Source organism: Notamacropus eugenii, chromosome 4 (assembly GCF_028372415.1).
Source record: "Notamacropus eugenii isolate mMacEug1 chromosome 4, mMacEug1.pri_v2, whole genome shotgun sequence".
NCBI lineage: Eukaryota > Metazoa > Chordata > Mammalia > Diprotodontia > Macropodidae > Notamacropus > Notamacropus eugenii.
Genome location: NC_092875.1, coordinates 129812057 through 129824193, shown reverse-complemented (window position 1 = coordinate 129824193; position 12137 = coordinate 129812057).

The window sequence follows — 12137 nt, the reverse complement described above, 5'->3', positions numbered from 1 at the left end:
GCTCAGTGGGTGCTTCATCTTCCTGAATTAAACTGAATCATAAAGATGTTTTGATTTTTTTTGTTAGAATTTTGCAGATAAATGATTTAATTCTTTGTTTCACTTAACCTGTAGATGTAGCCTCTGTTTAAACTCTCTTCTTATGCAGAAACACTATTCTCTTAAGATCAGTGGCAGAAAATGCCTAGATTAATTTAACCAACTCACCAGGGTAAAGCTAATATAAAGCTATGTCACATTTCAGTCTCGTGGACAGACACTAACTGGAACAAATCCTAGAACGTGGTTCTAAGGAGTGGCATGGCTATTTATCATCTGCTGCCCTGAGGGCCTCCTATTCTTTATTAGTGGTCACTACTGTCACTGAGTCTGTTATCCATCCATTTAGCAAACCAATTCACTTGGCGGATGCTGACCTCATCATTACTAAGTCCAAATGTTCTGCTAAAATTGAGATTGATTGTGTCAACCTGACTACCTTCATCTGACAATTTAGTTGCTTCATCAAAAAAGGGGGAAAATCAGTTTGTCTGATGGAATTAATCTTAGTGACTTCAACAGCTGTCAGCCACAGAACCTCCAAAGAGCGAGCATGACTATGGCTTCTTCCTATAACTTTGAAATTCATAATTTGACAAATCCCAAGTTGGAAGAGCTCTCAGAGGCCATCTAATCCAAACCCCTCATTAGATAGATGAGGAAACTCAGGCTCAGTGAAGTTAAATGACGTGTCCTAGATCACAAAGGCAGTAAGCACCAAAGACAATATTTTAACAAGTTTTCCTATTTCAGAGCTGATATACTTTTCACTGTAGTTGTCTGAGAATAAAACCCTATTTCGTCCGTCCTTTTCCTATCCCTTACAAACAAATAATGTAACATCTGTAGGCAAAGCCTTAACTAGGAATGGGTAATGCTCCCCAATATATTTCTTCAGGAAGGGGGCACTCCTTCTTTCTTTGCTAGTCCCAAGACTACCATCCCTATGCATTAAGGGAGATGGACTCTAGAAAACAGTAAGAGTGTACTAAGGGGGTAGAGGAGAATGGGGAGGGTATGTAGCTTCACCAAGAGAACAGATGAAGGTGACAAATATTTGCCTTCTACTTCTATCTACCGACCAACTCTGACAGCCATCTACTACCCTACTTAAAATACCTCCAATCTCTTTTTCATCAGTGTCTGCTGCTGAGCTTATTTCCTGTTTTTAGGTCAAAAACAAGTCCTTTTAAGTTTTCATTAATCAATCTGTGAGTCTAAGACTACATTCTTCATGTGAGACAAGGGCTCAACTCTATGGAAAGCCACGCAGGCATACTTTGGGATTAATTTCCTAGTAACAATAGCTTTAATAAAAAACATACTTCTATTGTAGTAAAGGAAAAAAATAGCTAACGCACAACACGCATTTTGCAAACTCTGCCAAACAAGGCAATGTTTGTTTACGCTTTAGAAAAGCATTTAATGTGTTTTGTTTACGTTTGCATACATCTTTCTAAAACACATGCATACACAAAACACAGTTGTTGTTTTTTATTATTAATATTGTATTATGGGGCCTCTTCATGTCAACCCAGATGGGCTCCCTCTGTGAAGTTTTGTACTTTTATCCCTGAGAATGAATCTTTTATGCCCACTCGTATGAGCCCTCACCACTGTAACCTATACATAGAACATGAAGACAAGTCCTCCATAGATTTGGTGGGTAAAAACAGAAAAACTCCATTGATAATCTATATTTCATATATTTCATAGATGAGCATCTGGTCTTTTGTTTTTTGTTTCATAAACATCATACCACCCTAGATATTTAATGAGGTTCTCTTCTCCAAAAGCATATAGGGAGTAAAACAGATGAACTCACAGGAAAGAGTAATCATCTTAGGCACATGGCTTTTTACAAATTTGGGCCAGTTTATAATGTAATGCAGTGGTACTTCACTGTGATTGCCTCCCCCTCCAATTCTGTTGTATTGATTTTTTTTTTTGGCCTAGTTTTTCCTACAATATACATCCTCTACTCTAAACATATCCCTTTCTCTAGCTCCCTTTATTGGGACCTTACATTGCTGGAATTTCCTATATATATAGATTTCCACGTTCTATGGCGAAGCACAGGAATCTTGCAGGCTAGTTCCTAGTAAGTTCCTTCCGTGGGCAGCTAGGTGGTGCATTGGATAGAGCACCAGTGCAGGAGTCAGGAGGACCTGAGTTCAAATCTCACTTCAGACACTTGACCCTCACTAGCTGTGTGACCTTGGGCAAGTCACTTAACCCTAATTGCCTCAACCTGGGTCATCTGCAGTCATCCTGATGAATGTCTGGTCACTGGATTCAGTTGGCCCTGGAAAAGAAGTGAGGCTGGTGACCCACACAGCCCTCCCTCACTCAAAACAAAGTCAAATGCAAGTCATGTCATCATTTCTCTGATGGCACGTTCTTCTTTGGCAATGAAGGACGAACATACTACACTAGTAACTTTCTTCCTATGACATAAGAGGTAGTAAAACAATCATATGTGCCTAAGAGAAAGAAGTGACCCCTCACTGTGAAACCCAAAATCCTTGCCTATTTTGTTCACAGGATGTAAAATCCTAGGAGGTGAGCTCTTCTAGGTTGCTCAAGAATGTGAGTTATCCTAGTATTTGAAGCTACCTAAGTATTTACTAAAGTGTGACCTCATTCTAAGCCACTAGTTTTGGAATGTGTTGAACCCTGACCCAGATGTGTGCGGTAGAGGGGTATTGCTCAGCTTTCTTAGTAGAAGAGTGAGGACACCATCCATCTCCCATACTGACTAGATGGTATGACTATATAGCTGAAGCAGAATCCATCAAAATCAAAGAGTAACCACTCTATAATACCACTGTTGAGCCCTATTCTACTTCTTGCTACAGCCTGAAGATCATTGGACCAAGGCTGAAAAATTTCTTTAGTATTATTCTTTCTTTGGTTTTAGAACTGTCTATGACTGTCCTGGTTATAACTTTCTCTTGTTCTTGCTTTCAATTACCTCCTTAAATCTCAGCTTTCCCTCCTATGAAGCAAAATGTACGCTGAATAAAGATTGGCTTCTTTTAACATCCCTAGCTGGTCAAAACCACTAAGTTCCAGAAGTACTGCAAAGGGATATGAGAAAGACTCCTTGTTGTGAATGCAGAACTTGGTAGTCGGTCAATCAGTCCATAAACGTCTACTGACCACTTACCATGTGCCAGGCATCGTACTAAGCCCTAGAGTAGACAATGCAATGATTATCCAGAAGTTTTGTTTGTTTGTTTGTTTTGGGGGGAGATACCAGAAGGACCTCACTTAAAAATTTTTTTCCGATAATACAATTCCTCAGTGTAGACCTCCAAGATGATCTTACAGCCAGTGTACTACCATAGACAACACTATTACTACAGGGATGGATTTAGCCATAGAATATAGAAAAGTCTTCTTGGTGGTTCCCTTTGTGAGGGAAACCTTTGCTTTAATCTGAAGACCTTATAAATAAGAAAGTACCTCTTTGGTATCAAGTTTTTGCTCATAGTATTTCTAAGCTCTCATGTCAACATAGGACTGTCCTTCATTAATACATACTTAAAATATTGTAATAATCCCCTAACTAGTCTCTCCACCCCAAATCTTCTCCAAGGTATAGATGTTACCTCAAATGTCCTAATATCCCAGTTTCCTCAATCTACTCAATTTTCTTGACCTACTTTTCCATTCTACCTTAATTACACACAGGGATGGCCATACCTCTAATCTTTCCGTCATTCTCAAGAGTTCTTCCATGATTAAGAGCTCTGAAATTCCTTTAAATGATCATACTATATCATCATTCCATCTCTTCCCATTCTTACTCCTTCCAAACCTATTCTTCATCCTCACCATGGCCTCCCATCCCTTTATTTCTCAATATTTTTCCAGGCCCTCAATTCTGCTTTGACTACACTCTCCCTTCTTCTCAAATTTTACCCTATAGTGACCCAATTCTTCTCTATACTAGCATCTACTCTCAATTCCCTGCTTATTGGTCCTATAGGCACTAACACATTTCCAAACCCCAACTCTAGATTATCACACTACTACCTCATGTGGTCCTACTCATATGATGCTGAAAGGAACTGAAAGAAGTCACAAAATCATGCTGCTTGCATCCATTTCAAATTGATGTTATCCCTCAACTAGCAATTCAGTGAAACATGATGAACCTTTTATTCCTCCCTAATGAATTATTCTGTTTCCCATGGGAGTCATTCCAAACCTTTTCTTCTCTCCTCAAGTCCCACACAGCATATCCTCCCCCTACTCTCTCAACTGAAGGTCTTGCCTCATATTTTACAGAGAAAACCTTTGTTTTTCATTGTAAACTTTTTCTGTAATCTTTCCAACTTGATTTCACATTGTTCCCTTCCACACACTCTCTCATCAAGCCAAACAAACTGGTCTTACTGTTCTTCACACGTGATTATCCATCTCCATCCTATCCTAGCTTGCCACCATGTTTGAAAGGCACTTCTTCACTTCTATCTCTTAGAATCCATGATTTTTTTAAGACTCAGGTCAAACATTATCTTCAACATGAGATCTTTCCTGGTTTCTCCTACTGCTAACGCCTCCTATCAAGTTTACCTCATCTCCATTTTGTATGCTTCACATATGTCTATATAGGTGCATTTTGTCTCCCTCATTAAGATATGAGCTCCTTAATGAAAGAAAGCCTTACTCTTTTTCTTTGTTTCCCAGGACCTAGAGCGGTATCTGGATGACATTATATTGTTGCCAGAATTATCTTCCTCATGCCCAGCCTGGCTTGTAATCATGTCACTCTGATGTTCAAAATAATATTTGTAAAATGAAAACATCTTTAGGCTTTGCAAAGCTTAAACTGCCATACAAATGCTGGTTAATAATTTTATTAAAAACTTTTAGTAGTTCCATACATTTCTTTCTAGTTGTTATATTTAACATTGTTCTCCTCAAGAGAAACTGGATTATCGGAGTGACCTTGTATATCTTTTCTATTCTTTCATACTCATATGGAGGTCCAGGGAGTATAAGTGCTTTCTGTTAGGTCATTAAAGTAGTAGGCATCAGGGACAAAATCCAAACCCAGGTCTCTGGACCATGCCATGCCTTATTATGCCAACAAATTAAAGTCATATGTAAATATTTAGTACTCTTTAAGATTTGGAATTTTAAGAGTCTATTTTTTGTCAGTGTGCAACTTTTCTATAACACAGAGCATCTTTGAGAGGTACTCTGGCTGGCTGGCTGGCAAGTTTATTACTTTCCCATTAACCTGGGGATGAGGCTATCTGAAGTTGGCTAGGCTCATCTTTAGAAAAGTTATATGGTCCATCATCAGAACTATGCACAAAGCCTCTCCAGGTTAGTAGGGTCTACCAGAATCTGTGTTCTAGTGAAAGTACCTTGGAGATTTCTGGGTCATATATTCAAGAGTCAGGTGGTAGAGGCCAACTTTAGAGGAAACAATTCTCTGGGGAAGAAGGGGAAGAAACAGTTTCTGTGTTATATAGAATTCCTAAAGAAGAAAATACCTCTATCCATGCAGATGGGATCTAATTCTACAACTTAGAGATTACTTGAGCAGTTAAATGATGTGTCCAGAGTCAGAATCCAAGTTATGGCTTTTATGCACTGAACCATGCTGCCTTACCGTTTCTTCTTTCTCTTCTAATGAGGATCCAAGTCTACCTGACTCCTAGACCTATTCATTATCCTCTACTCTCACAATTCCTCTGAATTAATTATTAAAGTTATTCCATGATGCCTCCTACTTTTTAGTGGTGACTGAATTTAATTTAATTCAAGCTTCTACAGCATGTAGAGAACACCATAGTAGACAACAGAGAAAAGAAAATGTGTAAACAAAAAATCATTCACTCTTGAGAGTACAAATAGACTGTGATTTGTAGCCTATTTGTGAGATGACATAAACACAGGTAACTGTAATGCACAGCATTACATAAATTAGAAAGCTGAATACATGGAAAAGGTAATATGTGAGATCTAAGGTTTAAATAGCACTTTCCTTGCAATAATTTAGAAAGGTGGACATACTTATCATCTCCATTTTATTGATTAGGAAACTGAGTCTCTCAGTTTAAGTAACTTTAAAAAATCATAACTGGACAGGAGGATCTAGGTTGTCAATGTCGACAACAGTCCCTCATGTCTATACAACCTCTGAAAGGTCCTACAAAGCTGGAATGGCTGTAACACCGCAATAACAAATCCTATTCTATTCCCCATGGACCAGCCTACCTAAGTTCAGAGAAACTCATTAACACAAAGTAATTGCCCAGTAATCAATTTTTTTTGGCCACAGCAAAGCATGATAACCATAGCAGGGAAATGAAGGGGTTGTGAGCTACATCATGGAGAAAATACCTACACTGTTGAAATTATGCGTCTCTTAAAGTACTGAACTATCTAAATTAGGTCTCTTGATCCTCATTAGAGGAGAAAGCAGAAAAAGCGGTAAGGCAGCATGGTTTAATGCATAAAAGGCATAACTGGAGTCAGAAAGACTTGGTATAAGTTCTACCTCTGACGTACTAGCTATACCTGGGAACTGATTAAATTTTTAAAGGACAGTGTCACTGCCATTTTTCTGTTCTTTTTTTGACTTTATATTTTCTTATTTTAAATTTAAATAAAAAATAAGAAGATAATAAATTGTCATCTGCATAGCAGAACATGAGAGGATTCAAAATACAAAGCAATGAATTTCCATTTCAAGAATGCTTATATAATAAATACTACACATTGTGTTCAGAGCTGTCCATCTTTATTTCCTTGGTTTCATTTTGTTCTCTATTGTGTTCTTTTTTCTCTTCCCCCAGCTTCAAGTCTATAATTCAGCTTGAATATGTGTTTATGTATGTATATATGTATGTATGTATATGTACATATATATGTTTGAGTATGTATATATGTATTTTTTCTAAATTCATCAACATCACTCCTACACCACAGCAATCTTCCAACCTTATACTATCTTGTTATTTTAAATAGTCTAAAACAATATTGATTTATATGGCTGATATATAGTGTAGTTTCCCTATTTTTCTCTTTTGATTAAATTTAACTTTATTTCTTTTGATTAAATCTATTTTAGCTTTAACTTTATCTGGGACCATAATTACTACCCCTACTTATTTCCCCCTAATAAATTCTACTCCTGATCTTTATGTTTGAGTGTGTCACTTATTTCCTATCTCTCCCAAGTCCTCTACTTTACTTCTACCTGCTACCTTGCCTTCTTATCATTTAACCTACTTCCTGTCCAAGGATCCTTCTTATATTTCCCTCCACACACACTCTTTCCCTTCTTCCTCATATCTTTCTGAATTCAGAAGACTTTTATAGCCTTCCAAATATATATGTTCTTCCCTCTTTATGCCATTCCTGTTCATCTAAACACCCTTCTATACCCCACCCTTATCCTGTTCTCTCACCCTCTTATTTCTTTAAAAATTTAAAAGACTTTTATTCCCTTTTAGATGTATATATTGTTCTCTCATTAACCTAGATCTAATGTGAGTAGGGTCCCTTCTAAAAAAAATCTCTTCCCCATCCCTATCCCCTTAGCTTTTTATCTCTTTCTGAATTTAGAAGATTTTTATACCCTTCCAGATATATATGTATTGTTCCCTCTTTAACTCAATCCCAATAAGAGTAGGGTTCTAGAACTTCCAGCCTTCCTCCCCCATCTAATTCCTTTGTGTTAATTCTTCCTCTTACACCTCATTTGTATAGTTACTCTTTTTACATTTTCTTAGGTGGTATTATTTTTAAAAATTCACATCATACTTAGCTCTACCCCAATCTTTCTTTCAAACCACCCAATTACTGATGACAATCTTAGAGATAGTATTTACATTTTCCTCATATAGAAAGTAGTCTATCCTCATGGAGTCCCTTGTTATTAGTCTTTGATATTTACCATGTTTCTCCTGGATCTTTTATATCTAATTTTCTATAAAGTTCAGGTCATTTTGCAATAAATCCTAAGAGTCTGACAATTCATTGAATATCTTTTTATTTCATTTAGGATTATGCTTAACTTTGCTGGTATATGCTATTTTTTACCATAATCCCAGTTCCTTTGCTCTCTGATATGAAGTATTCCAAGACCTGTAGTCTTTTAGTGTTATCATTGCTAGGTCTTATGTGATTGTAATTGTGGCTCCGCCATATTTGAATTATTTTTTTCTTGATACTTGCAATATTTTCTCCTTGAACTGGGGTTTTGGAATTTGACTATGATATTCCTGTAGATTTTCCTCACAGGATCTTTTTCAAATGGCGATCAGTGTACTTTTTTTCTATTTTTATTTTACCTTCTTGCTCTAACACTTCAGGTCAATTTTCCTTAATAATTCTTGTAATGTTGTATCAAGATTCTTTTTTGTTATTGTAACTTTCAAGTAGTCTGGTTATTCTTATGTTTTTTCTTCTTGATCTGTTATCCAGATCAGTTTTCTCAGGAGGACTACTGATCTGCCCTAACTCTTGTTTATTTTTACAGCTCTACATTCACCCTGAGGTCTTATTTTGTCTTATTTATTGGAGAAATCTATAGAGCTTGGAATTTTCTGACCTACTCTGCCATCTTCCCAGAATCTTCTTCCACCGCCCTTTTCTTCAGTTGAATATTCATTGCTACTTCATATTTAATTAAGATACATCTTAACAATATGAAAGTGTCACCCCGTCTTTTGGAATTCATTCAATGAACAAGTGAACAAATCTAGGAATTGGAAATTATTGGTAAATGATGTTGAGTTAGGAAGTCAGCAGATCTGATCTTTAAAACTGAATGTTCATATTCAAAATGTATAGGAAATTGTGGAAAACATTCATTTGCTGGTAGGAAAAACCCACATTTCCATTGATCACTGAGTATTTGTGTAACTTAAGTTTGCCTCTACTTGAAAAGAAGGATCACTGTAATTTATTACATTATGGAGGAAGAAATTTAGTATCTACTAGTCACTTGAAGATAAATTATTGAGCCAGCATAGTGTAGGGAAAAGAACACTAGGTTGGAGTTAAAGTTGCTAAGTTCCAATCCTGGTTCTTAAACTTAATGGTTATATGATCTTAGGCAAGTTGTACTGCCTTTATAGATTTCCACTTTCATATCTGTAAAATGAGAGGTTTGATCTAGATCAGAAGTTCTTAAGCTTTTTTTGTCTTGGATCCCTCTGGTAGTGTGGCAAAGCCTATGATTTGTTGCTTGAATTCATGGTTGAAGAAAGTCCTAAACTTTACTTACAGATTAGTGAAAATAGAAATATAAATTTATATTCCTATCCAAAGTTCATGGATATCTCAAAATCTGTCCACGTGCCCCAGGTTGGGGAACTGGGGGAAATAATCCGTGGACTTTACATGAAGAACATGTGGACTAGGTTATCTTAATTCACACTCTACCTCTAAATCTATATAATCCTATTACTTTCTTTAGCCAGATTCCGTAGGATAAGAATTCTTTATTTTCCTTTGTGTTATGGAAACCTTTAACTGTTTGATGAAACCTATGGAATTGCTTCTCAGAATAAGTTTTAAATGCATAACATAAAATATATAGAATTACAAAGAAATCTAATTACACTGAAATATAGTTACACAGCTATATAATGTCTATCTTTCTGTCTGTCTGTCTATTCTAAGTTCACAAGCCCTAAGATAAAAACCTCCATTCTTAGTTAAGTTGACTGCCTACTATTTCACCTGAAAGAAGACAGCCACCATTAACAGTGAGAATTATTCACCTTAAACTCCTGACTTTGAGAAGCCACATGTCTTTGTGGCAACAAAGAGAAGATAGGCTATAAAGATGGGCATGCTGTCTAATAGGGTTGTAGGGTGTAGACTGGTTTGATGAAGATGATATGGAAATTCAGAAGCTGCTAAATGAAAAAGGAGAACTCCACAAGATGTACCAGTAGGATAGTTCATCCACCTCTAAGAAGGCAGCATTTAATTCCATCAAAAGCAAAGTACAAGCAAAGCTTAGAGAGATGCAGGATCCCTGGCTCAGTTAGAAGGCAGATAAAATTCAGTTTTATGCTGATAGTAACAATCCAAAGTGCTTTTACAATTCCCTGAAAGCTATTTATGAACCAAAAAACTCATGGTGTATCACAACTACTCAGTGCTGGTGGAGTCACATTGATTAGTGATAAGGACATGATCCTAGAAAGATGGGCTGAACACTTCCATAGTGTTCTCAACAGACCATCATCAACCAATGGTGAGGCCATTGACCATATACTTCAGGTTGAAGTCAATTCCTCCTTAGCTGAACTTCCAACTGAAGAAGAGGTTTTGAGGGCCTTTAGGATCCTTTCATGTGGCAAAGCACCTGGTGCTGATTCTATTCCAGCTGAGATTTACAAGGTAGGGGGACCATTGCTCATGCAAAAGCTAACTGAAACTTTCCAGGTTATATGGCGAGGAGGTTATCCCCCAGGAGTTCAAGGATGCCTCCATTGTCCATCTCTATAAGGGTAAAGGGAATAGATTGTCCTGCAACAATCACAGGGGGATCTCTCTCTTAGTCAATGCTGGCAAAATTCTTGCTAGAGTCCTCAATAAACTGATCCTTAACCTGGAAGATGGTCATATACCTGAGAGCCAGTGTGGTTTCAGAAAGGGCTGAGGAACAGTTGAGATGGTGTTTGCTGCCCGACAACTCCAGGAGAAATGCCAGGAGCAGAACAGAGGTCTGTACACTTTTGTAGATTTGACCAAGGCCTTTGACACTGTTAGTCATGAAGGCTTATGGAAAATTATGTCAAAATTTGGTTGCCCAGAAAAGTTCATCAATATTGTACATCAGTTTCATGATGACATGTTTGCCCGAGTTCTGGATAATGGACAAAGCCTTCCCAGTCACCAGTGGAGTGAAACAGGGCTGTGTGCTTGCTACCATGCTTTTTAGCATGATGTTTTCAGCCATATTGACAAATGCTTTCAATGAGAATGAACACAGCATCAAAGTCAACTACCATACCCATGGTAAGTTCTTCAGTTTGAAAAGGTTACAAGCTAAGACCAAAGTGGAGGGAGTGTTGGTGCATGATTTTCTGTTTGCAGATGATTGTGTACTCAATGCGGACTCTGAAGCTGAGATGCAACAAAGTATGGATCATTTCTCTGCAATCTGTGCTAATTTTGGCCTAATAATCAACACCAAGAAAATACAGGGGCTCCATCAGCCACCACCACACCATCCATATGTGGAACCATCAATTACAACAAATGGAAAAGTTTTGAATGCTGTGGATAAGTTCACTTACCTTGATGGTATACTTTCCAAAGATGTACACATTGACAATGAGGTTGATGCATTGCCAGAGCTAGTTAGCCAGAGCTAGCTCAGTGTTTGGAAGGTTCCGAAGAAAGGTTTGGGAGAGAAGAGGTGTTATACTGACTACCAAACTGAAGGTCTACAGAGCCATTGTTCTGAACTCAGCCAGGAAACTGAATTGTTTCCATTTGAACTGTCTTAGGAAGATTCTGAGGATCGCCTGGCAGGATAAGCTACCAGACACTGAAGTCCTTGCTCAAGTTGAACTGCCAAATATTCAAACTATGCTTCAGAGAGTGCAACTCCAATGATCTGGCCACATTGTTTGATTGCAAAATGTATGTTTGCTGAAAAGACTATTTTATGGAGAACTTGCATGGAGCAGACAATCACATGGTGGCCAGAAGAAATGATACAAGGACACTCTCAAGGTCTTTCTCAAGAACTTTGGATTTGACTGTGCAACAACTGTCACAGGACCGCTCAGCATGGCATGCCCACATAAGAAAAGGTGCTGTACTCTTTGAGCAAAGCAGAATTGAGATAGCACAAAGTAAACACAGGATGAGCAAATTTGTGATATCCACCCCAAATATTCAAATGGACTATCTGTGCCCAACCTGTGGTACAGCATTCTGAGCTCATATTGGTCTGATAACCAAAGTCAGACACAATGAAATTTCACTTTACTATGGTGATGTCATAGCAGGAGTCATTCAACCTATTTACTAAAAAGGTAAGTCAGTTTAAAAAAAAGCAAACAAACATGCAGCTGCCTCTTGGAATAAGCATGTAGATC